Genomic DNA, 22,852 nt, shown 5'->3' with positions numbered 1-22,852 from the left:
TATGTTTCCTGAGTGACTCTTATTTCCTTCTCTTCTGCTAGTGCTCTATGTAAGACATCAAGGGTCACATTGAAAAAGAGTGGACACCCTTGCCTCTTTCCCCGCTTTATTAGAAATATTTTTGAGTTTTTCTCATTCAGTACAATCTTGACTATAGATTTGTCATTTATATCCTTTATGTTTTGGGGTTTTTTTTTTTAATTCTTTGTATCTCCAGTACACATGTAACAGCAGACAACTCTGGTGACTGAATTCAGTCTAAGGGGATCTGATGCTGTCTCGTGGTCTCTGCAGGCACCAGGAACCCAAGTGGTGCACAGACACACAGGCAAGCAGAACAACCATAATTCAGAAAATAGTACAGTAAATACTTTTAAACCTTTTTTAGAATTTGTTGAGATGATCCTGTGATTTCTGTCCTTGAATCCACATACATAATATATTACACTTATTGATTTGTATAAATCAAACTATCTTTGAATTTCTGAAATGAAGCCAACTTGGTCACACTTAATTATATTTTAGTCACATTCTTAAATTCCTTATGCAAATATTTTACTGAGAATTTTTGCCTCTATGTTCATGAAGGAGACTGGCATAGTTTTTCTCATTTGTTATTGTATCTTTGTCTGTTTGGGTATCAGAGTAATATTCATAAAAAAAGAATTTGGCAGCCTTCCTTCATTTTCTTAATGTATGTAAAATAGCTAGGATAAGTTCTCCTTTGAAGTCCTGGTGGCACTTATTCTGTCTTGTCCTGGACTAGTTTCAGTTGGCATTTTTTTTATTACTATTTCTGTCTCATTGGTTGTTAGGAATCTGTTTAAATTGTTTATTTTAATTTTGGTTGTATGCACCTAGAAGTTTATTTTTTTTAAACATTTTCTACTCTAACGAGTCTAAGTTTTTAAAGTCCATCCTGATGATTTTTCTGCGTTTCATCTTTATCGGTTGTAACGTCTCCCTGTGTGGGGCATGCGCAAGACTGCGCGTGCGCATGTGGCGCCACGAGAGGATAATAGATGTCGCTATCATTTTCCACATTATTACTTCGAGATAGGGTCTCTCACTGAACCGGAAGCTTGCTAGTTCAGCAAGGCTGGCCGGTCAGTGAAAATCTCAGGATCTGCCAGTCCCTGGGGTTACAGACAGACGCAAGCCAGGCCTTGCTTTTTACACAGATGCTGGGGATTCAAATCCAGGTCTTCTTATGTGCACCGTAAGTGCCGTTTTCCACAAAGCCATCTCCGCACTCCAATGACTCCACTTTCATCTCTGATTTTATTAATTTGCATCTTCTCTTTTCTTTACTTTGGCCAAGGGTTTCCCAGTCTTGTTTACCATTTCAATCATTTCATTGATTCTTTGCATGGTATTATATTGTCTATTTCTAGTTCATTGAGCTTCGCTTTGATCTTTATTCTGTCTTTCTGTCAACTAATTTGGGGTTTGCCTTGTTTATCAAGTTCCTAAGGTAGCCCACTAAATTGTTGTTAACCTGAGATCTCTCTGGTATTATAATATAGGAAGATGTAAGATTACTTTTCGCTTCTAGCACTGATTTCTCTGTATCACGTAGGTTTAGAATGTTGTAGTTTCCTTTACAAATTCCTTATCTCTTCAGTGATACATTCATCATTCAGAATGTGTTATTTAATCTCTATGAGTTTGTGCATACTCTGCCATTTCTCTAGCTGTTGATTTTTAGCATTATTCCACTGTGATCAGCTAGAATACGAGAAACTTCGATTATCCTATATTCAGACTTGTGTCCTATTGTACCATCTATCTTAGAGAAAAGGCCCGTTGGTGAGGACAACTGCCTCTCAATAACATTCTGTTGACAAGAACAAACATACTGACGTCATTGACGCAACGGCCGTCTGAGATGAGCAGCAAGGAGGTTGATCTTGAGAAAAGAGCTCAGCTCACAAGCTCTCAGCTCACAGGAGCAGTGACCAGTCAACATCTGAACATGTCACTCAGGGTAGATAGCCCAGTCTTCTCAAGGCTAAGAGCTCTACCATCCTAAGGGAGGGGAACCCAACTTCTCAAACAAGCGGAAACAGTACTGTTCCAGCGGAAGTCGTGTCCACTGGGTCGATGGGGTTGAGTAAACTGCACTCAGGTTGGTGAATGGTCCCAACTGTAAACCGAGCATACAACCATGCTTTATCTAATCAAGATTGAATGTCTAAAGACTTCCCAGGAGTGTTAGTTTCAGTCAGTGAACAGCAGAAGACGTGCTTTAAAAAGAAAAAGCCATGAAATACGGGACAGTTTATCAAACATCCTACCACAGAGAATTTTTCAATTCCTTAAATTGGAAGTGTAATAATAAGCAAGCCAGGTATTTTGCCTCCTGACAGAGAGTACCCCACTTTCTAAGAAGCAGATGGCCTGCCTGGTCCGTTCTGCTGGGACAGACTGCTAGGTAGTCTGTTCCCAGAAGAGGTTTATCTTCAGACATACCAGAGGATCCACTGCACTCAACATTCACTTCTCACAGGACAACAGTGTGACTGCTCCTCTGAAGACCCAACAGTCTGAAGGCCTCCCAGGAGATCTGCTGCATCCAGGGCAGCAAATCAGCAGCCTCTCTGCCCCTCTGAAGACCCCACAGTTGGAAGGCCCTACAGGAGGGCTGGTACAGCCAGGGACACAGGCCTACCAGGAGACCTGTGGCAACCCAGGGACAAAAGAGGCAGACTCTAGAGTCACCCAGACCAGCAAACACTAGGGATAACCAGATGGTGAGAGGCAAGCACAAGACCATAAGCAATAGAAGCCAATGTACGTGGGCATCATCAGAACCCAGTTCTCCCACCGCAGCAAGTCCTGAATATACTAACACACCTGAAAATCAGAAATCTGACCTAAAATCCTATCTCATAAAGATAATAACGTCCTTTAAGGAAGATATAAATAACTCAGTGAAAGAAATACAGGTAAACAGGTAGAAGCCCTTAAAGAGGAAACAAATAAATCCCTTAAAGAAATACAGGAAAACACAAACAGGTAAAGGAATTGAATAAAGTGGTCTAAGACCTAAAAGTGGAAGTAGAGACAATAAAGAAAACACAAATGGAGGCAAACCAGGAAATGGAAAAACTAGGAAAGAGGTCAGGAATTACAGATGTAAGTATCACCAGCAGAATACAAAAGATAGAAGAGAGAATCTCAGGTGTAGATACCATATAGGAGATTAACACAACAGTCAAAGAAAATTCAAAACATAAAAAATTTCTAACTCAAAACATCCAGAAAATTCGGACACAATGAAAAGACCAAATCTAAGAATAATTGGAATAGAGGAGAACAAAGAATTCCAGCTCAAAGGACCTGAAAATGTCTTCAACAAAATCATAAAAGAAAACTTCCCCAACCTAAAGAAAGAGATGGCTATAATTGTACAAGAAGCCTACAGAATAACAAATAACAAATGGGACCAGAAAAGAAAATCCTCTTGTCACATAATAGTCAAAACACTAAATGCACAGAACAAAGAAGAATATTAAAAGCTGCAAGGGAAACAAGCCAACTAACATACAAAGGCAGACCTATCAGAATTACACCAGACTTCTCAATAGAAACTATGAAAGCCAGAAGAGCCTAGTCAGAAGTCATGCAGACTCCTAAGAGAACACAAATACCAGTCCAGGTTATTATACCCAGCAAAACTCTCAATCGACATAGATGGAGAAACAAAAATGTTCCAGAAAATATTCAAAGGAAGCTTCAATACCAGGAAGATACCTATACCAAAGAAAAGACAAGATATTAAGCATCTCACGACAAAGCCAAATGGAGAAAACCACAAGCACATAAAGCTACCTACAAAAGCAAATATAATAGGAACCAACAGTCATCTGTCTTAAGTATCTCTCAATATTAATGGATTCAACTCACCTATAAAAAGACATAAGCTAACAGACTGGATACGCAAACAAGATCCAGTATTTTGCTGCATACAAAAAACACACCTCATTAACAAAGACAGACACTATCTCAGAGTAAAAGAATGAAAAAAGGTCTACCAAGTAAATGGTCCTAAGAAACAAGCTGGAGTCGCCATCTTAATATCAAATAAAATAGACTTTCAACCAAAAGTTATCAAGAGTGATGAGGAAGGACACTTCATATTCATCAAAGGGAAAAATCTACCAAGAGAAAATATCAATTCTGAACATCTATGCCCCAAATGGAAGGGCGGCCACATTCATAAAAGAAACTTTGGTAAAGTTCAAAACACGCATTGAACACCACACGATAATAGTGGGGGACTTCAACACCCCACTCTCACCAATCGACAGGTCATTGAAACAGAAACTAAGCAGAGACACAGGGGAACTAATAGAGGTTATGAAACAAATGGATTTAACATATTTCCAGAACATTTCATCCTAAAACAAAAGAATACACCTTCTTTTCACACATCATGGTATCTTCTCCAAAACAGACCATATAATTGGTCACAAAACAACCATCAACCAATACAAGAAGATTGACATAATCCCATGCACCCTATCAAACCACCACAGCCTAAAGCTGGTCTTCAATAACAGAAAAAGCAACAGAAAACCCACACACATGTGGAAACTGAACAACTCTCTACTCAATGATAATTTGATCAAGGATGAAATAAAGAAATTAGGGGTTGGGGATTTGGCTCAGTGGTAGAGCGCTTGCCTAGGAAGCGCAAGGTCCTGGGTTCGGTCCCCAGCCCCAGAAAAAAAAAAGAAATAAAGAAATTAAAGATGTCCTGGAATTTAATGAAAATGTTGATATATCATACCCAAATCTATGGGCCACAATGAAAGCAGTGCTAAGAGGAAAATTCATAGCACTAACAGCACACCTGAGAGCTCTAGAACAAAGAGAAGCAAATTCACCCAAGAAGAGTAGACCACAGGAAATAGTCAAACTCAGGGTTGAAATCAACCAAATAAGAGAACAATACAAAGAATCAGCAAAAACAAAAGTTGGTTCTTTAAGAGAATCAACAAGATAGATAAACCCCTAGCCAAACTAACTAAAGGGCCCAGAGACAGTATCCAAATTAACAAAATCAGAAATGAAAAGGGAGGCATAACAGAAATGGAGGAAATTCAAAAACTCATCAGATCCTACTACAAAAGCTTATTATCAACAAAACTGGAAAATCTAGATGAAATGGATAGTTTTCTAGACAGATACCACAAACCAAAGTTAAATCAAGAGCAGGTAAACGTTCTAAACAGGCCCATATCCCATAAGGAAATAGAAGTCATTAAAAACCTCCCAACCAAAAGAAGGCCAGGGCCAGATGGATTTAGTTCAGAATTCTACCAGACCTTCAAAGAAGACCTGATACCAATATTCCTCAAACTATTCCATAAAATAGAAACAGAAGGAACACTACCTAATTCATTCAATGAAGCCACAATTACTCTGATACCTAAACCACACAAGGACCCTACCAAAAAAAAGAGAACTTCAGACCAATCTGCTTATGAATATTGATGCAAAAAATACTCAATAAAATCCTCACAACCCAAATCCAAGAACTCATCAAACCATCATTCACCACGATCAAGCAGGCTTCATCCCAGGGATGAAGGGTGGTTCAATATATGAAAATCCATTAACATAATCCACCATATAAACAAACTAAAAGAAAAAAATCACATGACCACCTCCTTAGATGCAGAAAAAGCATTTGATAAAATACAACACCCCTTCGTGTTAAAAGTATTGAAGAGATCAGGAATTCAAGGCCCATACCTAACAGCCAATATCAAATTAAATGGAGAGATAACTTGAAGCTATCCCACTAAAATCTGGGACAAGACAAGGATGCCCACTTTCCCCATAACTATTCAATATAGTACTCAAAGTACTAGCTAAAACAATAATACAACAAAAAGAGATCAAGGGGATACAAATTGGCAAAAAAAGAGAAAGGTATCACTATTTGCAGCTGATATGATAGTATACATAAGTGACTCCAAATATTCTACCAGAGAACTTCTCCAGCTGATAAACAACTTCAGCAAAGTGGCCAGATATAAAATTAACTCAAATAAATCAGTAGCCTTCCTTTATACAAATGATGAACAGACTGAGAAAGAAATTAGGGAAACAATTCTCTTCCAATAACCACAGATAATATAAAATATCTTGGGTAACTCTAACCAAACAAGTGAAAGGCTTTTATAATAAGAACTTCAAGTCTCTCAAGAAAGAAATCAAAGATCTCAGAAAATGGAGAGAGCCCCCATGCTCATGGATTGGCAGAATTAACATAGTAAAAATGGTCATCCTACCAAAGGCAATCTATGGATTCAATGCAATCCCCATCAAAATCCCAACACAATTCTTCAAAGACATGGAAAGAACAATTCTCAAATTCATCTGGAAAGGCAAAAAACCCAGAAAAGCAAAAATAATTCTTAATAATAAAAGAATGGCTGGGGGAATCATCATTCTTGACCTCAAGCTCTACTTCAAAGCAATAGTGATAAAAACTACCTGGTATTGGTACAGAGACAGGCAAGTTAATGAATGAAACAGAATTGAAGACCCAGAAATAAAACCACACACGTACACACACTTGATCTCTGACAAAGAAGCCAAAAATATACAATGGATAAAAGAGAGCATCTTCGATAAATGGTGCTGGTCTAAGTGGATGTCTGTATGTAGAAAAATGAAACTAGACCCATATTTGTCACCATGCACAAAGCTCAAGTCCAAGTGGGTCAAGAACCTCAACATAAAACCAGATGCCCTAAATACAATAGAAGAAAAAGTGGGAAAGAGCCTTGAACTCATTGGCACAGGCAGAATTTTCCTAAACGGAACTCCAATGGCTCACACTCTAAGATCAAGAATTGATAAAGAAAATGTGGTTCATTTACTCAGCTATTAAGAACGAGGACATCCTGAGTTTTGCAGGCAAATGGATAGAACTAGAAAATGTCATCCCAAGTGACATAGCTCAGATCCAAAAAGAATTGCATGGTATGTTCTCACTAATAAGTGGATAGAAACAGTGGGAAATGCTGCAGAAGACGGAGATTCTTAGTTTATAAGAATACCAGAATATGCTAATTACGAAGATTAACCCCTCTGCCCTCCTTTTTTTTTTTCATCATGATAAATGCAAAGCCTACAAAAGCAAGGAATATTTTTGGGAGGCACACCAAGTGTAAAGTGTAGGTGAGTACTTTGCTTACAAAGGAGAAAGTTAAGCCACACTTATAAAAGACCAGCAACATCTTTTTTTTTTTAATCTTCACTCTATACTAGGGAATTAGACTGAGAAGAAAAAAATGTAACACCTTCAGTCATATTATCAAAAAGTGACCTTCTCCGTCCACTATCTCTGGGGCACAGCCCATCTCCCAGTAAGGTTGCTGTCCCAGCTAAACGCAGAAATGTAGTTAGGAAAAACTAATTAACCATTGGAAGGCACATGGAAAATCAATAGAAGAATAGAGTGACCTCCTTCTGCTTGTGGGCTCCTGTCCTCTCTTCCCAAGGGAAGGCAGAATGAACATCCATACTGTGAAGAGTGAAGACGCCACCGTCATCACCTTCCTCATCTCTACAACGTGTCATCACCATGAAGGGGAGTCCACCCACAGCTGTGGTCACGGGTGTCACAGAGCATCGCAGAACTGTGCATGACCTCACTGAGATGTCCCCCAGCAGCCAGGGGTGTGCTGAGGAGAGAATAGTGCAAAGTAAGCCTAGTTTTCAGCAGTAAGAATCCAAGAAATGAATTCCACACCGTGTCCTTAAAATTGATGTGTTTGGTGAAGAAAGATAAAAGATATCTTTCAGAGCATAAAGGTGCTCCTGACAGAGTCCCTACTCATCTGCCTGGCCCCTCTCAAAGGCCTGGAGCTGGTCTTCCATACTGGATCAAAAGCAGTAGAAGAGAACCAACTCTTTCCAGACCATGGTGAGAGCTTAGTGGACTCATTCAGATGTGTGGCTAAGTCTTTCATGTACTGCTGGGTCCTTCTATCACCTCTCAGATTTATCCACGCCCAAAATGTGGGACTGGAGATATAGCTCAACAGTTAAGAACACTGGCTGCCCTTAGAGGGTGCTCAGTTCCCAGCACCCACGTGGTGACTCAACATCTTTAACTTCAATTCTAAGGAATCCAATGCCCTCTTCTAACCTCAGTGGACACCAGACATGGTTCACAGCCAAACATGCAGAAAAAATTCATACACACACAAAATAAAAATAAATACTTTTTAAAAAACTGAGTTGCTTATAGATAATGTTCAATCTTCTCGTCTTTCAAATTGGGTCACAAGTTAGTGAAAAGTAGCTAAAATATTATTTATGCATTCAGTGAGTAGGTATTAATTGCTAGTTGTATTCAACTATAAACCGTTCTATAAGAAACTTGAGGACAGGGGGAGGAGGAGGAGCAGGAAGAGAAGGAGCAGAAGGAGAAAGAAAAGAATGAAGTGAGGGAGCGGAGAAAAAGGAGGAGGAGGAGGAGGAGGAGGAAGTAGAGAATGACCGGAGGAGGAGGAAGAGGAGGAAGAAGAGGAAGGAGGAGGGGAAGGAGGAGGAAGAAGAGGAAGGAGGAGGGGAAGGAGGAGGAAGAGGAAGAGGAGGAGGAAGAAGAGGAAGGAGGAGGAGGAAGAAGAGGAAGGAGGAGGGGAAGGAGGAGGAAGAGGAAGAGGAGGAGGAAGAGGAGGAGGAGGAGGAAGGGAGCTCTGACCTGTGTTTAGCCTAACTTCATGAGTAAACTGGCAAAAAAGAGCTAGGCTGTTCCCTTCTCTAGGACCAGATGAAGAGCACTAACAACACAAACCCCAAGTGTGACTGACAGCACAGTGCAGTAGCAAAAAGCAAACAGAAGAGGATGTCATCTTTTTAAAGTAGATGACTAGCTGTTTTGGACACAGTAAAGGGACAACTCTCCCTTGTTAAGAGATAGAGTGAGTTAGCCATGGGAAAATGGATCAGAAAACAAGTACCCAGAGGCATGTGCCACTTCTCTGAGTCTGCTAAATGCTGTCACCTGAGAAGGGATGGGCTCCTCTACTGCTGTCCATCTTGTATAGGGGATTAGCTCTCAGGCCTTTGAGAGACTCAGGTAAAGGAACAAAGGATAGGAGTTTATTAAAACCCCTTTACCTGCCTTACCTAATGTGAGGCTTCTAAATGGAAGCTGAGGAGTTGGGCGTCTCCCATTCTAACCAAGGAACCTTACCAAAGCCACAACCACTGTATAAACGGGTGTTTGGGCACTAGGTGTATGTATTAAGTGAGGATATGACTTCTCCAAGGCATGGTTGAGGATACGGGGTTTTTGGGTTTGGGTTTGGTTTTGTAGATATGAGGAAGAGTCCAGAACAGAGACAATAGTAGACTAAACACAAGCAGTAGACTGAACAGAACCATAAGAGGAGAAGAGGAGCAGAGCAAGAGAGGAGGAGCAAAAGAGAGAGTGGGAGCCAAGAGGACAAAGAGCACAGGGCCGAAATGACAGAGTTCTATAGGAATAAGAAGCTGGGGGAGGGGAAGCCCATGGGCTGGACAAGTTTAGGGTAGGGACTGGGCTGAGAGGGGATGGGAGGAGCCAGGTCCCAGCATGGATTCTGTAACAGGGATTTGCAATGCTGAATTGGAATGCTAATAGGCACTACAGTTAGACATTTGTCTGGAATTGTTTTTGGACTCAACATTCACCAAGAGCGAAGACACAGTACTTGAACATTTCAAAAGGAAAAGCAGCTGATTCCCAGCAACATGATGGCTCTAGTGCTAGGTAGATATGGTACTGAGGGAACATGAATACATTTTGGAACACAGACATTTCCTTGGGAAATTACTGATTAAGAAAGCAGAGAAGGAATTCTTCAGGGACCTAGGACACGTGTGTGTACACACACACACACACACACTTTGAAACTAAAACCAGAACAAAACAGTTCAGTGAGAAAAAGGTGCTTGCCATCAAGGCTAAGAGTCAGAGTTCAATGCCTAGGACCCACACAGCAGAAGGAGAGAACTGATTCCAGAATATTGTCCTCTGACCTCCATGCATGCCCCTTATCATGTGCACACACACTCATGTACACAAATAAATGCTTAAAATTTTTGTAATGAAATTGAGATTCAATTATCCTATTTGAAATTATCAAGTTTGCAAAGCAAAACAGGATTAACAATAAGGAGGAAATACATCTGTCAATGATTCTATTTTATGTAAGTAGACAAGAAATAAAGGGCAGAGGCTAGACCTACAATATAAAATTATTAAATCTCTAAGAGCTCTACAAATAAGTTTTACAAATTTGACATTATCATAAGAAAATCCCACTCCAGAGGTGTGCATATGACAGAGACAAGTTAATGCGTGGGATGCGAGATAAGAGGTGCTATGGGTTATGGGGAAAGAAAGGGTTAAAGCATTAAAACTGGAAAATATAATGTAATATAGAAAGTACCAAAAATAGACCACATAGGCCCTTGGTTTAATTGCTACCCCCCAAACTCTAAGGTTAGAAATGTGTATTATATCAGGATTGCTTTTAAAAAGTCAGCCATAAACCAGGTAAATGTACTAAAACCAGAACTGTAATGTTGATCTGAACAAAATAACTTCATCATATAAACTGTAAAAGTAAAAGGCACATTCAAATATCTCAGTAGATATAGAAAGGGCCCTTAAAACTACAAATTCAGCTGATGAGATGGCTCAGTGGACAAAGTGCTTACTATATAAACCTGATGACCTGCATTCCATTCCCAAACACAGTTACAGTTAAAAGAAGAACCTCACAAAATCGTCCTCTGACCTCCACACATGAATACCCAACCCTGTCATATACACATACTAACTATAGTAAAATATAGTTTACAAATTAAGAAAAAATAATCGAAATAAGATAATAGTGTTTCAAATCAACCAAAAATAAGTCAAAATGAAACTTAAACACAAAAACAATCATCTAATAATATTGAACATCTACTCATGATTTTAAAACCATAAATTTAAAAATTAGAAACTGTCTCTTAATTTAATAAACAACATCTTAGGAAATACAAATACATTCAGGACGAACATAATTTAAATAATAAAACTCTTCTCATAGTAAAACAGATGGAAACCTCTTAAACCTGGTGCAGACATTTAGAAATGCCTAAAATCATCCTTAATGAGAAAAGAAAAGTGAACATTCCATGTAGGATCAGGAACAATGCAAATGTTTCTCTTCCCATCCTGTCATTCAAGTACCGTGTAGACCCCAAGCAATAAAACAAGAAAAGAAGTTAAAAGCCTGGAGGGAGAAGTAAAATGAATGTTACTTGCAGATGGTTTGATCATCAGCATTAAAATCCTAATGGAATTTTGTTGGATTCTGCTAAAACTTACTAGTCAGTGTGTTGAAATTAAAGACCCATACTTGTTTTTTTTCTATACACTAGAAGGAAAGCTTTTCAACAAACAGTACAGAAAAATTATACCAAAATGTAAAAATATGTCCTTAAACAATGTGTAAAAAATAGATTATGTTAATCATGGAATAAATTAAGAGCTAAAACAGTGTAATCTCTAGTTGGTAACTATACAAGGATCTCTAGTGTAACATTGTTTCCAATAAAGGAACTAGACATAACTACAATTATCTGTTATAATTATTACATAAAATGAAACGCCATCCAGCCCCTTGTTTGTTGGTGATGGGATGTTGCTACATAACTCAGGCTGGTCTTCCACATTCATCTTCCTGCTCCTCCACCAACCAACCGCTGTTAGAATCAAAGCTGCCTGGCATCACCTTAAAAGGTTTTTATTTTCATTCTTTTTTTTTTTTTTGGTTCTTTTTTTCGGAGCTGAGGACCGATTTTATTTTCATTCTTAAATTGTACAAAGGAAATGATAACTGTGTTATAGAGTGTTTATATTTATAGCTAATTTATGCAATGTTTCTGAATTTGTGTTTTTGTAAATCTGTATGCTATAGAATGTGTGTGTGTGTGTGTGTGTGTGTGTGTGTGTGTGAGAGAGAGAGAGAGAGAGAGAGAGAGAGAGAGAGAGAGAGAGAGAGAGAGAGAGAGAGAGAAGTTTTGCGTAGGGTTTTAGAAGGGGCAGAGAAGTTAGGAGGAAAGATTAATCATCAAATCCAGGACCTCCTGCATGCTAAGCACACACTCTCCCACTGAGCCATGTCCCCAGCTTAGACAAAAATTCTCAAACTTTAGGGAGTGACACCAGGAAGAAGAGGCATCGGGAAAAAAAGGAAAATAATATGTCTTCTTTTACACTTTTTTCTTTTTTGCAATGCACATGTTTACTCTATTTTAAAAGATAAATTAAGGAAATGGGGAGAAGCGAATGAGAAATCTCTGGAAGGGGAAGTCTTCCTGTCTGGATTTACGGTGAGGTGGGAAAGGGGGTGCGAGAGGCTGGAGAGTGAGTGCATGGGGTGTGGGGGGCAGGGACCACAGGAAGCAGGAGAAGGCCACCCTGAGAAGAGAAGACACAGGGAGGAGCAGGAACCTGAACAGACCCTACCTGAGACAGAAGGGACTGGCAAGTTGTCTAGGAATTCCTCATCCCTGCCCTCAGAGGGCCACCAAGCTTAGGTCCTTAGATCCCACCACACCTCCTAGGCCGTTCTTTTCGGAAGTGTCCCCCACCCCCAACACACACACAAACCAATGTGAGATTCTCACAAGCTGGCCTCAGCCCTTACAGAATATCTTCATTTAGTCCTAATGGAGGTGTCTTACCTGCGACAGGTTCAAATCAAAGCAACCTGCAGCCTGCGCCCGCCCGGACCTCCTAGGGTTGGTCAAGCCTATCAAGTAGGATATAAATAGAAACCTGTCCGGCAACATTCTGTGCTCAGGAGACTGACGCCATTGCAGAATATTGCTATTCAGAAGCCTCTTCGAGATGGTAGGTAGAGCACAGTATATATAAGCCACAACTCAGGAAGAAGGTTTTCAAACCTATAGAACTTTTAGGAAGAGGAGCATTTTAAAAGGCAGAGGGAACATACATATTGTATATTATCATACATTGTCATATAGCACACATATAATAATATATACTAAATACAGCGAACATCCATAGATATGCACAGTGAGAACACACATCCCTGGCAGCCATGAACACACAAGGGAATAATTCCTGACCTAAACACAAGCTAGCACCACATGGTCATACTGCCAGAGTAGGAACTGATTTCTTCACCACAACTTATCTGCACACTGATAGGACCCGTTCAAGCAAGCTCTGACGGCATCTCTTCGGAAGGCTGCCCTCATGTTCCTGCTGACAGGAACCTTCCTTTGATGGCCCCACTGATTAGATACTCTTTCCTAGTTCTTACCGCATGGCCTGACATTTCACTGGTTGCACATTGGTCTTCTCCGCCAGTGAGTTCCCTGTACATAGAGGCCATGCCTTAGTCCCGTACTCTGACCTATAGGTAAATAGCTATCAAACCAATGCTCAATAGATGTTCCATACTGGAACAAAACCCTGTGAGGTTGATGGTGTAAATCTCAAAGCTCGAGAGGTCAAAGTTGGAGGATCAGAAGTTCAAGGCCACCCTGGCTATGTAGGGCATTTAAGGCTAGTCTGGACTACATGAGATGCCATGCTGGCTAGTTTTTATGTCAACTTGACACAAGCTAGAGTCAACTGTGAGGAGGGAGCCTCGCATTAACTTAGTCAATAAAATGACTCCATAGATCAAGCTGTAGGCAAGCCTGTAGGATGTTTTCCTAATTGTGACTGATGGGGGAGAGCCCAGCCCATTGTGGGTGGTGCCATCCCTGGGCTGGTGGTCCTCAGTTCTGTAAGAAAGCAGGCTGAGCGAGGTATAAGGAGCAAGCCAGTAGGCAGAACCCACCCAAGCCTCTGCATCAGCTCTGTCTCCAGGTTTCCACCCTGTTCCTGCCTTGGCTTCCTTCAATAGGCCATGACATGTAATATGTAAGGCAAATAGACCCTTTCCCCCCAAACTGCTTTTGGTCGTGATGTTTTATCAAAGCAATAGAAACCCAAACTAAGACTGAGTGTGTCTCAACTAAACAAATACCAATTAGATTTTTCTCCTTGAAAATAAAACCTTGTTGGTCTAGGTAGATGGCTCAGCAGTTAAGAGCACTTACTGCTCTTGTGGAGAACCTGAGTTCCATTCCTAGGACCCGAACCAAGTAGGTCAGAACCACCTGTAGGTCCAGCCCTAAGGAATCTGATGTTCACTTCTGGCCAGGGCGCCTTCCTTCACATGCTCCTACCTACACATAGACGAACACATATACATATGCTTTTTTAAAAATTACAAATCTTTGTAAACACTGATTCCATGCAATATTAGTAAACTAGAACATTTACTAAATCCTACAGTTCAAATACTATCTTTCTTAATGAACATATTTCTACTGTTAGGCATGGTGACGCACACATTTAATGCCTCCTAGCATTCAGGAAGCAAGGCAGGATGTTCTCTCCGAGTTCGATCATGTCTTAACGTGAGCCAATCATGGGGCTCAATGCCTCTGAGCAGGGCAGCAGATGACTTGAGGTGGGGAGGTCTGGCATTTTGTACTCAATAGGAGCCTGGAAGTGAGGGCCGTCAGCTGTGAAAGTGCTTTGGGTGATGTGTGGGAGCAATGGCCAGGGTAAGAAGTCCGTCCCTGACCTACTAGTCAGGACTCTGGAACATTCATGGGTGTCCCAGTCACCCTATTCACAGAACCGCACCCCTTGGGCAACCAGGCTCAGCCAATAGTTGCTCCGCCTGGGTCGCTGCTCCGAGCTCCGGAGAGTCCTGGGTCCTGAGCTGGCAGGACAAGGAAAGTGGATGCACGCTAAGTCTGATTTACAGAGAAAGCAGATAAAACGACAGTTTTCATAGGCTGGTCATTTGTCCTATTGCCCTACTCTCACAAAATAGCTTCTGTGGATTGCAGTCTTAACACAGACCTTACTTGTAGAAATGCTCAAAAAGCCAAGAGTAACTGGAAAAGCACGAATAATCCGTCACAACCCACTCTGTAAAACACTTGGTTTGCCTCACTTCTTGCGCTCCAGGATGGAAAGCTAACAAGTGGTAGCATAAATCAGAAGAGAGGGACAGGAAAGGTGGCTCAGTGGTAAGGAGAACACGGTGCTTCTGCAGAGGACTCAGCTTCAATTCCCAGAACCACCACGGCCACTCACAAATCTCCCCGTAACTCCAGAAGCTCTGATCACTTCTTCAGACCTCCCAGGGCATCAGGATAGACACATGCAGGCGAAACTCATGCTCATGAGATTAATAAATCTAAATATTTTTATCAAAATTAAAAAAATGCTATGATTAGGTCGAGGAATCTAAATGAGCAAGAGGGATTAATTAACCCCAGCAAATCCCAAATTGCTTTACGGATAGGCAACCTGCTTATGAAGGCCTGCTTCTAGGAGAAAGTGCTGTCAGCTCCATGCTGAAGACACATCTGTAGCGTAAACACCTGTCACCACTGCCACCGTAAGTCACATTAGAAAAAGATGACCCTGCAGCAAGGGAACGCAACCTTTTGCAAGACGCATGGCTTGGCAAGCAGAGCATGTCTGACTCTGGACCTCTTATCACCTCAGCTACCCCTCTGTCAGCTGCTCTTCCTGCCCCAGCCCCCTGCACCGCATTCCCACACAGCTGTCTGCCATGGGGTCTTGTGAACCGTGTGAGTCCATTAAATAACTATTGCTTTTATAACAGGGCCCTAGGATCTCCAGCATCCATCCACACAGGCCCTTCAGATCTGCCGCTCTTGTCCTCTTAACGCCTCTTGCTGTTGACCCTTCCTCAGCTTCTCTTGGGTCCAATACCCTTGTAATTCCTTTGACCACAAACCACTGTCCCATTCCCTTCTTGCCAGGGCTTCCCAACCTCATTTAACTCATCTTCAGAGGATGCTTCTAGAACCATTGCCATAGTGTGGATTCTGATATGTGGGCTGGCACTGACATCCTGTCTCGGTGCCTCCACAGAAACACAGTGTTAGCACAGACATCAAGAGGAAGGGGACCACGAAGTGGCAGGAGAAGATGTACAGTTCCCTGAAGTGGGAACTTCCTGAGGGGTTGAGCTGCAAAAGACATGAACTTGCCTTTGCCTTTTAGTCGTTTCTCCTAACCCAGACCTTTGGTTGGGTGGAAGGCCAACCTTTTGGGGAGAGGGGACTAGGAGTGGCATGCATGACTCCCTCTGACAAGGGAGACAACGGGGCTAGAAGAAGCAACAGTGGTAGTGGCATGGTGTATCCTTCCTTCCATAAGGATCCATGTCCCCACTGCTTATGAGGGGCTAATGACCATGCGGGCTGACTCCAGAGCAGGAACGTGAAGCATTACTTCCTTAAGGGACACTGGCACCAGGAACAGCAGCCATGTAGATCCCGGCAAATCTCTAAAGTCTCTTTGCCTTTAACACCCTCCCTCCCCTCCGTCTGGAAAATGAAGTAGCTGAACTAGTCTCTCAAAGTTTATTGTAGTCCATCCTTGCTGAGTTGATCAAACCTGGGGCTGTTGACCCCGAACCTCCAAGAGAGACACCCAAGCTTGAAGCCACCGATGCCCAGGTTGACCTCTGAGTTTCCTTATACAATGGCCGATGGATTTTAAACGCTAAACATCAATAATACCAGGAGAAAGAGAGATTTGTGACATAATGCGATTTGCTTAATATTGTTCAGATTGCTACCTAATTCACAGGCCAGTCACGACATAGCCACCACTAAGGAACAAAACGTAGCCATAGCCATGACAATGATTAACTAAATGATCAGATTTTTCACTTCCTTACCAAAGCCTAGGGAAATCTGAGCTGTGGCTGCCTTAAACCTCTCTGAGTGAAATACGTTTAAAAGCAACTGCAAATTACTGATGACTAATGCCCTCCAATTTGGCCTCAAGCTGAGAGACTATGTGCAGAAATAAAGTGTTTTATATTCCCACAGGCTTGCTCTATCAAAGACTGCAGGGGACAAATCAAGTGGCTGTGAACATGTTAGGTGCACGTGTGTGCTCTCTGTGAGCTATGTCCATGATGTATACAGGGGTCACAGTTGTGATTGTGTGGCTGTAAGGCACATGTGGTGTATGTATATGTATGTTAGTGTGGAAATCAGTACTGAAAAAGCACATTTCCCCTATTTAATGGGAGCTCAACAGCTCAGACAAGGGCAGAGCTAGCTCTGAGGATCTGGGAGGCCTAACAGGGGCCCAAGGCCAAAGCCCCTCTCTCTCTCTCTCTCTCTCTCTCTCTCTCTCTCTCTCTCTCTCTCCCTCCCTCCCTCCCTCTCTCTCTCTCTCTCTCTCTCTCTCTCTCCTCCCTCCTCCCTCCCCGCCCCCCCACACACACATATACACCAGTTGCCTTTCAGCCAGGGTAGCCACATCTGCCCTTTGCAGAAAAGCAATCTCAAGCGAGCCCAGATGAAAGCTTGAAGGAAGATAACTGCAGCTCACGTGGATGACCTATTTTCTGGATCCAGCTTTTGTGCAGCTCTCATTTCTTCAGAGAACGGCAGACCTTTTCAGGCCCAGAAAACAAAGCAGACTGCATTGACTAGAATGTATGGAACACCGTCACATCACCAAAGGACTTTCTTTAAAGATTATTCGGTGCATGTGTGTTTTGTGTCAGTGTTATGTCATAAGTGTGTTATTGATTTCTGAGCCATCTCCCCAGCACCAGAGGAAAGGCCTTGCTTCCCATCCAGGTCCTGAGTGGGTTAGCCTCAGATGACTATTATGGGAGGGACTGACACATCCATCAAATCCTTGCTGACTTTACTTCCCCATTAATCAAAAGATTAACTTGAAGGCAACAAGCAGTGAGTGAACCTACTGTGTGTCACATCAGCACATCAGGCACAATGACAGCCACTCTTGAGGGGTCCCCATGCATGTCATTTGATAATTTAAATTCTTTATGTCCGAACTTCAGGGGGCAAAGGCCCTTCCTTCCCAGCACTGCCCAACCAAAACAAATCATCTCCGAGTTCTGGGCTCAGTCGCTGCAGATCCAGTTGACAGGGTCTCTTTAGAATTACAGATGTGACAGGACCCATAGCATTATTAGTGGGTAGTCTCTGAAGTTGGAGGAGCATCTGATAGCTTTCAGTGACACACCCTGGGATGTTTGTAGAGGACTGAGGTAAGGAGAGAAAATGGAAGCCAGGAATAGGAAGCCAGGAAGCTTCCCTTCAGGTCAGCATGCCACCTGAGACCCTCGAGCCCTATCCGAATCCTGCAGAGCCGCAGGAGCCCAACAGTGCTGTGTCTGATGAGCCCACAGATTCACAGGAAGCAGCTGATCAGCTCAGGATCAAGGCTCAAGTTGGAGGACGTGGACGTGTTCTGGAGGACGCAGTGAAGTGGTTGGTGTGGACACAGAACACACAGAGCCCAGGGATGCACAGGAGGATGCAGAAGGCAAGATCGTGCCTAAGAGACCAAGTGCCTTGCTGCTATTGGTCAATAATGATCTCTCACCTTTTCATTTACTGCTGTAGGGATCTTATATCTCAACATCAATGGACTCAATGATCTTAAAGGGAATGTGGGAGCTGGGGCGATGGCTCAGTGGTTAAGAGCACTTGCTGCTCTACCAGAGGACCCAGGTTTGAGTGACAGCTCCCACACTGCAACTTCAGTTCCAGGGTAGTTAGTGCCTTCTTCTGGCTTTCACAGACACCAGGCAGACATGTGGAACACAGATGGACATGCAGGCAAAACACCCATACGCATAGAATAAAGAGAAAGAAAGGATGTGTTCCCCATCTCTGTAGTACCTACCGAATACATAGCAGTCACACACAGGCTAGCTCAGAGACGCAGGCTGCCATCACTGGAATTAATGTATTCACCATCTTGTCTGCTTGGGAATAAACTAAAGACTATGAACAGGATGCTAACCAGACCAGTCTGGTTCCAGAAGAGGGATCATAAGGACACTGAACAGTAGCACTGGATTAGAGTTCAACAGTCCCATTGGGGCAGAACTTTCCCACAGCATGCATGGGGAGCTGAGATCTTTACTTTAGAAGTGATAGGAGAGCTACTGGTGAAGGGATGCTGGGAATCTGGTTTAAGAATGAAAGGGAGGGAGGGCAGATCAGGGAAAACAGCAGGGTCCCAGGTCAGCAGGGAGTTACAGCCTGTGAAACAGGGACACAGAAGGTCACAGTCTGCCCAAGCTGAGGGTAAAGATACCAGCTGCCCCTGCACAGGAGTGGCCCAACAGACTGCACTAGGATTGTCCCTGCCTTTCTAGAGGGTTTGGGCCTGGTAATAGACCTGCCTCCTCCCTCCTCGCCTTAACCGGAACAGTACTTCTTAGCTCAGAGGGACCTCTAGAGAGAGAAATGGGATCCTGAAAGAAGTTAGCCAGCCGTCTACTCTGCTCCACACCAAGCATTTCCACAGTAAAAACTGAGGTCCCAGTCCCAGTGTGAGAGCAGCTGCAGCCTGGCAGCCATATCCCTAACTCCTCAGCCAGATAGAATCTATGCATTTTAGATTTGCTTGGGCTACTATCCCCAGTGGAGCTAACAACAAAAGCACCATAGAAGCACGCGTGTGCGCATGCGCAAGCACGCACACACACGCACACGCCCCATACACCTTACCACCAGCAGCAGCAGCAGCAGCAGCAGCAGCAGCAGCAGCAGCAGCAGCTCAGAATAGAGCTTTGAAAATGCCCCAAACATCACATAGCATCATATAGACAGGGACCTGCCATACCTCGCCAGAGCCTGTGCTAGGTGTGGGACCACATAAAATTAAAATAGATCGATGATCAGATGAATGAATGAATGAATGAATGAATGCAGTTTTATTCCACAAAACAGGTAATATACCTGACAAATGAGGGTATGAGATTCATTTTTTCCTAGTAAAAATAGATTTTTTTCATCACACTGGTTCATAATCAAATATGCTCATGTGTATGCACAAGAGCAACCTCCAACACTCACAGTGTAGAAAGGCTTGGTTCTCCAGAAGGGAGGGCCATTGAAACCAACTTCCTTGTAGTTTTATGGAATTCCAGCTACTTGGTGGCTGAAAAATTGCAAAGGGAGACAAAAGTGCTAACTTCTGGCTTTCCCCCTCTAGGTCCTTTCTCCTAAGAAGGTCCTATTACATTTCACTCTAAACAGATGCATTTCAGGCAGAAGCGAATCATCCATTTTCTGCTCTATTTTACTATCCACATTTTCATTTCATGGGTTTTATTCCTCAATTCCAAATGACATTCTAAGTCAAATGAGAATTTGACCAATGTCACCAACTAATAGCTTGTTTGTGGTTTTTTTGTTTTGTTTTGTCTTGTTTTTTAAATAAATCTTAGTGGTGAGAAGAGGGCACTGGGTATTAAAACAGGATAGGCAATGTATGCAGTGACAGATTAAACACTATATGAATCAGAAACATACCTATATCTGTTGCCCACATATATGCTCAGTGTTAGACATGTGAAGACCATGCCTGTGCTCACACAGACACAGAAGGAGGAGAGACCTGCTGAGGACTGTGGCTTCCAGGTGGTTTATGTAACAAGGCAGCAGCTTTAGAGAAGCCTTCTCCCACCATCTTAAATACTTAAAACTGTGTGACACTGTCATACTCGTTCCCTAATCAGACTTTGGATGAGATTGTGTTGAAATACTTTTAGAATCCACATTTTTAAAAGAGTCCTTCTAATCCACCCTTTAATCGAAGGACGGTGTGTCTTATTCTGTCAAAAAAAATATGCAGTGGTGCCTAGGACAAGACCACTGGTCTCATGAACGTTTGGCAAAGAAATATAGGGTGTTATAAGCATTGGGGATAGAAGCCCTGTGGTGGTTATCCCTCTGGGACACACTGAAAACATCTGGGGAGATTTTAACATCCTTAGCCTCAGGTTCCAGCCTTGGGAATTCTAGTTCAATTGGTCTGGGCTACAGCACTGAGAAGCTTTGGGTATTAAAGCCTCCCAACCAAAGAGACAGGGTCTGAGGATCCTGGTGTGTTCCCCAGTCCTAGCCAGCAGGAGAAGCCCTGCAGACTTGTTCAACAGACTGTCAGGGTCCTGACACTCCCTGAGGATGAAGACCCCAGAGTGTGCATCTCTTAGGAGTTAACAAGAGATGTGGGAGCATACCATAAGAAATGGCGCACCAGGGATGGTGGAGGAAGGGAGGATGATCTGTGCTCTGTCGAGGAGAGCACCATCGAAAGGCCCAGGGAAGAGGCTGAATATGGGCAAGAGACTTCCTGGAATCAAGGGTTTCCTGTAGCGCCAGTTTATCTGCAGGGCAATAGATCAGTGTGCAATGAGGTCTAAGGGCAGGTGGGTGTCTACCTAGTTCTGGCATCTGTAGTTTTCAGTGATGGAGAAATGACTTCTCCAGACGAAAGAGACAGATCCTCCCCACCCCTCTTGCCTGTTTGATGTTTTATTTTTCAATTACATTTCACCAAACTTCACAAGCTGTCCTTGAACTCACTCGACAGTCTAGGTGAGCCTTGAACAGGCAACCTTGCTGCCTCAGCCTCCCGAGTGGCTGAGATGACAGACGTGGCTTACAAATATCCTCTCGAAGGAATCCACGCAGCAGGAATGTCCCATGAGTTGGCCCTTAACTCTCTGATCACTCAGACATCTAGGCTGGATTATTTTTGAAAGACAGGAAACACTTTGTATGTATGACGTTTCATGTCTCCGTGGTCCCCTTGCAAATGCCACCTCCTCCAGTTCTTACAGAACTCCCGGAACGAGGGCTGAGAGCATCAGTTAGTGTTAGAGGACTTGTCTAATATGCCCCAGGTCCTGGGGCTAAACCACCACTGCCATGGAAGGGAAAAAAAAGGAGGAGGGGGAACAGAAAGAGGGAGGGAGGGAGGGGATAGAGAAGGAGGAAAGGAGGGAGGGAAAGAGGGAGGGGGATAGAGAAGGAGGGAGGGAAGGAGGGAGGGAGGGAGGGAGGGATGATAGAAGGAGGTCCATAGGCCTCTACTGTGTGCTTTCACCAAAGCTCTAGCCAGCTAACCACTCCTGCTCCCACCTGCCTCCCCAATCCCCTCCCCACTCCCACCTCCCAACCCCCACCTCGTGAGCATTTTTCGAGACCGTAACACTTTACACTCATATGTCTCTACTTAGTGATTTTAGGTTAAAGTCACTGCTGGAAACATGACTTGAGCATGCAAATGGTTTCTGCAACCCATTTAGGAAAAGACATAGCACGACTAGATAACCATCTGAAGACAGTCCCCGCCCCCCCACCCCACCCACCCCCACCCCCGCATGTGAGCTGTCTGCAGCCCTGGCTCTGCTGTCTTTCTCTTCCTCACTTAGGTGCTGAGCAGGGCTTCCGTGGTGCGCTCCCATCTACCTGACTTGCCGTCTCAGGAAGACCAATTAATTAGCTTCTTAATTCTCCTAAGTACCTCTGGCCCTCTCTAACTGCCCATCACAGAAAAGCTTTCATCTCTCAGTCCTTCCCAGTCGGGAAAGGCTACATACACTTGAAGACATGCTGTCTGCCCAGGCCAGCCCACACCTGCTATTCTTCAACCCAGAGAGGTTTCCTTGGCAACCATCCACATCACTACCCCCACCGTTCCTGCTTGGTAAGCCCTGGTATTAGCAAAGAACACGACCTCTTTATTGGGATTCGGGATCTGAAACGTTCCTTTCACAATGCCCACGCCCTTGCCAGACTATATTTCCTTGCAGACTGGGATAGCGCCTAACACCAACTGTTCTTATCCCAGTGTCTGGCAAGGGTTCTCAAAACATGTTTGCTGGGTGAGTGGATGTGGTTTAGCAAGCTCCTT

General features: G+C 43.1%; 1 protein-coding gene and 1 long non-coding RNA gene across 2 annotated transcripts in view; one reads left to right on the top strand and one right to left on the bottom strand.

Moving 5' to 3' along the window:
- Positions 1-22,852, bottom strand: part of Myo3b (myosin IIIB) — a 408,256-nt gene that overhangs the window by 365,483 nt on the left and 19,921 nt on the right. The gene's annotated exons all lie outside the window — the stretch shown is intronic.
- LOC134486377 (uncharacterized) lies at positions 785-8,260 on the top strand. Its single transcript, XR_010065215.1, has 2 exons — positions 785-1,219; positions 1,795-8,260. It is a non-coding gene; the product is annotated as an uncharacterized LOC134486377 (long non-coding RNA).

The sequence above is a fragment of the Rattus norvegicus genome, chromosome 3 (genome assembly GCF_036323735.1).
Source record: "Rattus norvegicus strain BN/NHsdMcwi chromosome 3, GRCr8, whole genome shotgun sequence".
Classification (NCBI taxonomy): Eukaryota; Metazoa; Chordata; class Mammalia; order Rodentia; family Muridae; genus Rattus; species Rattus norvegicus.
This window is presented reverse-complemented; position numbering and strand designations above follow the sequence as displayed.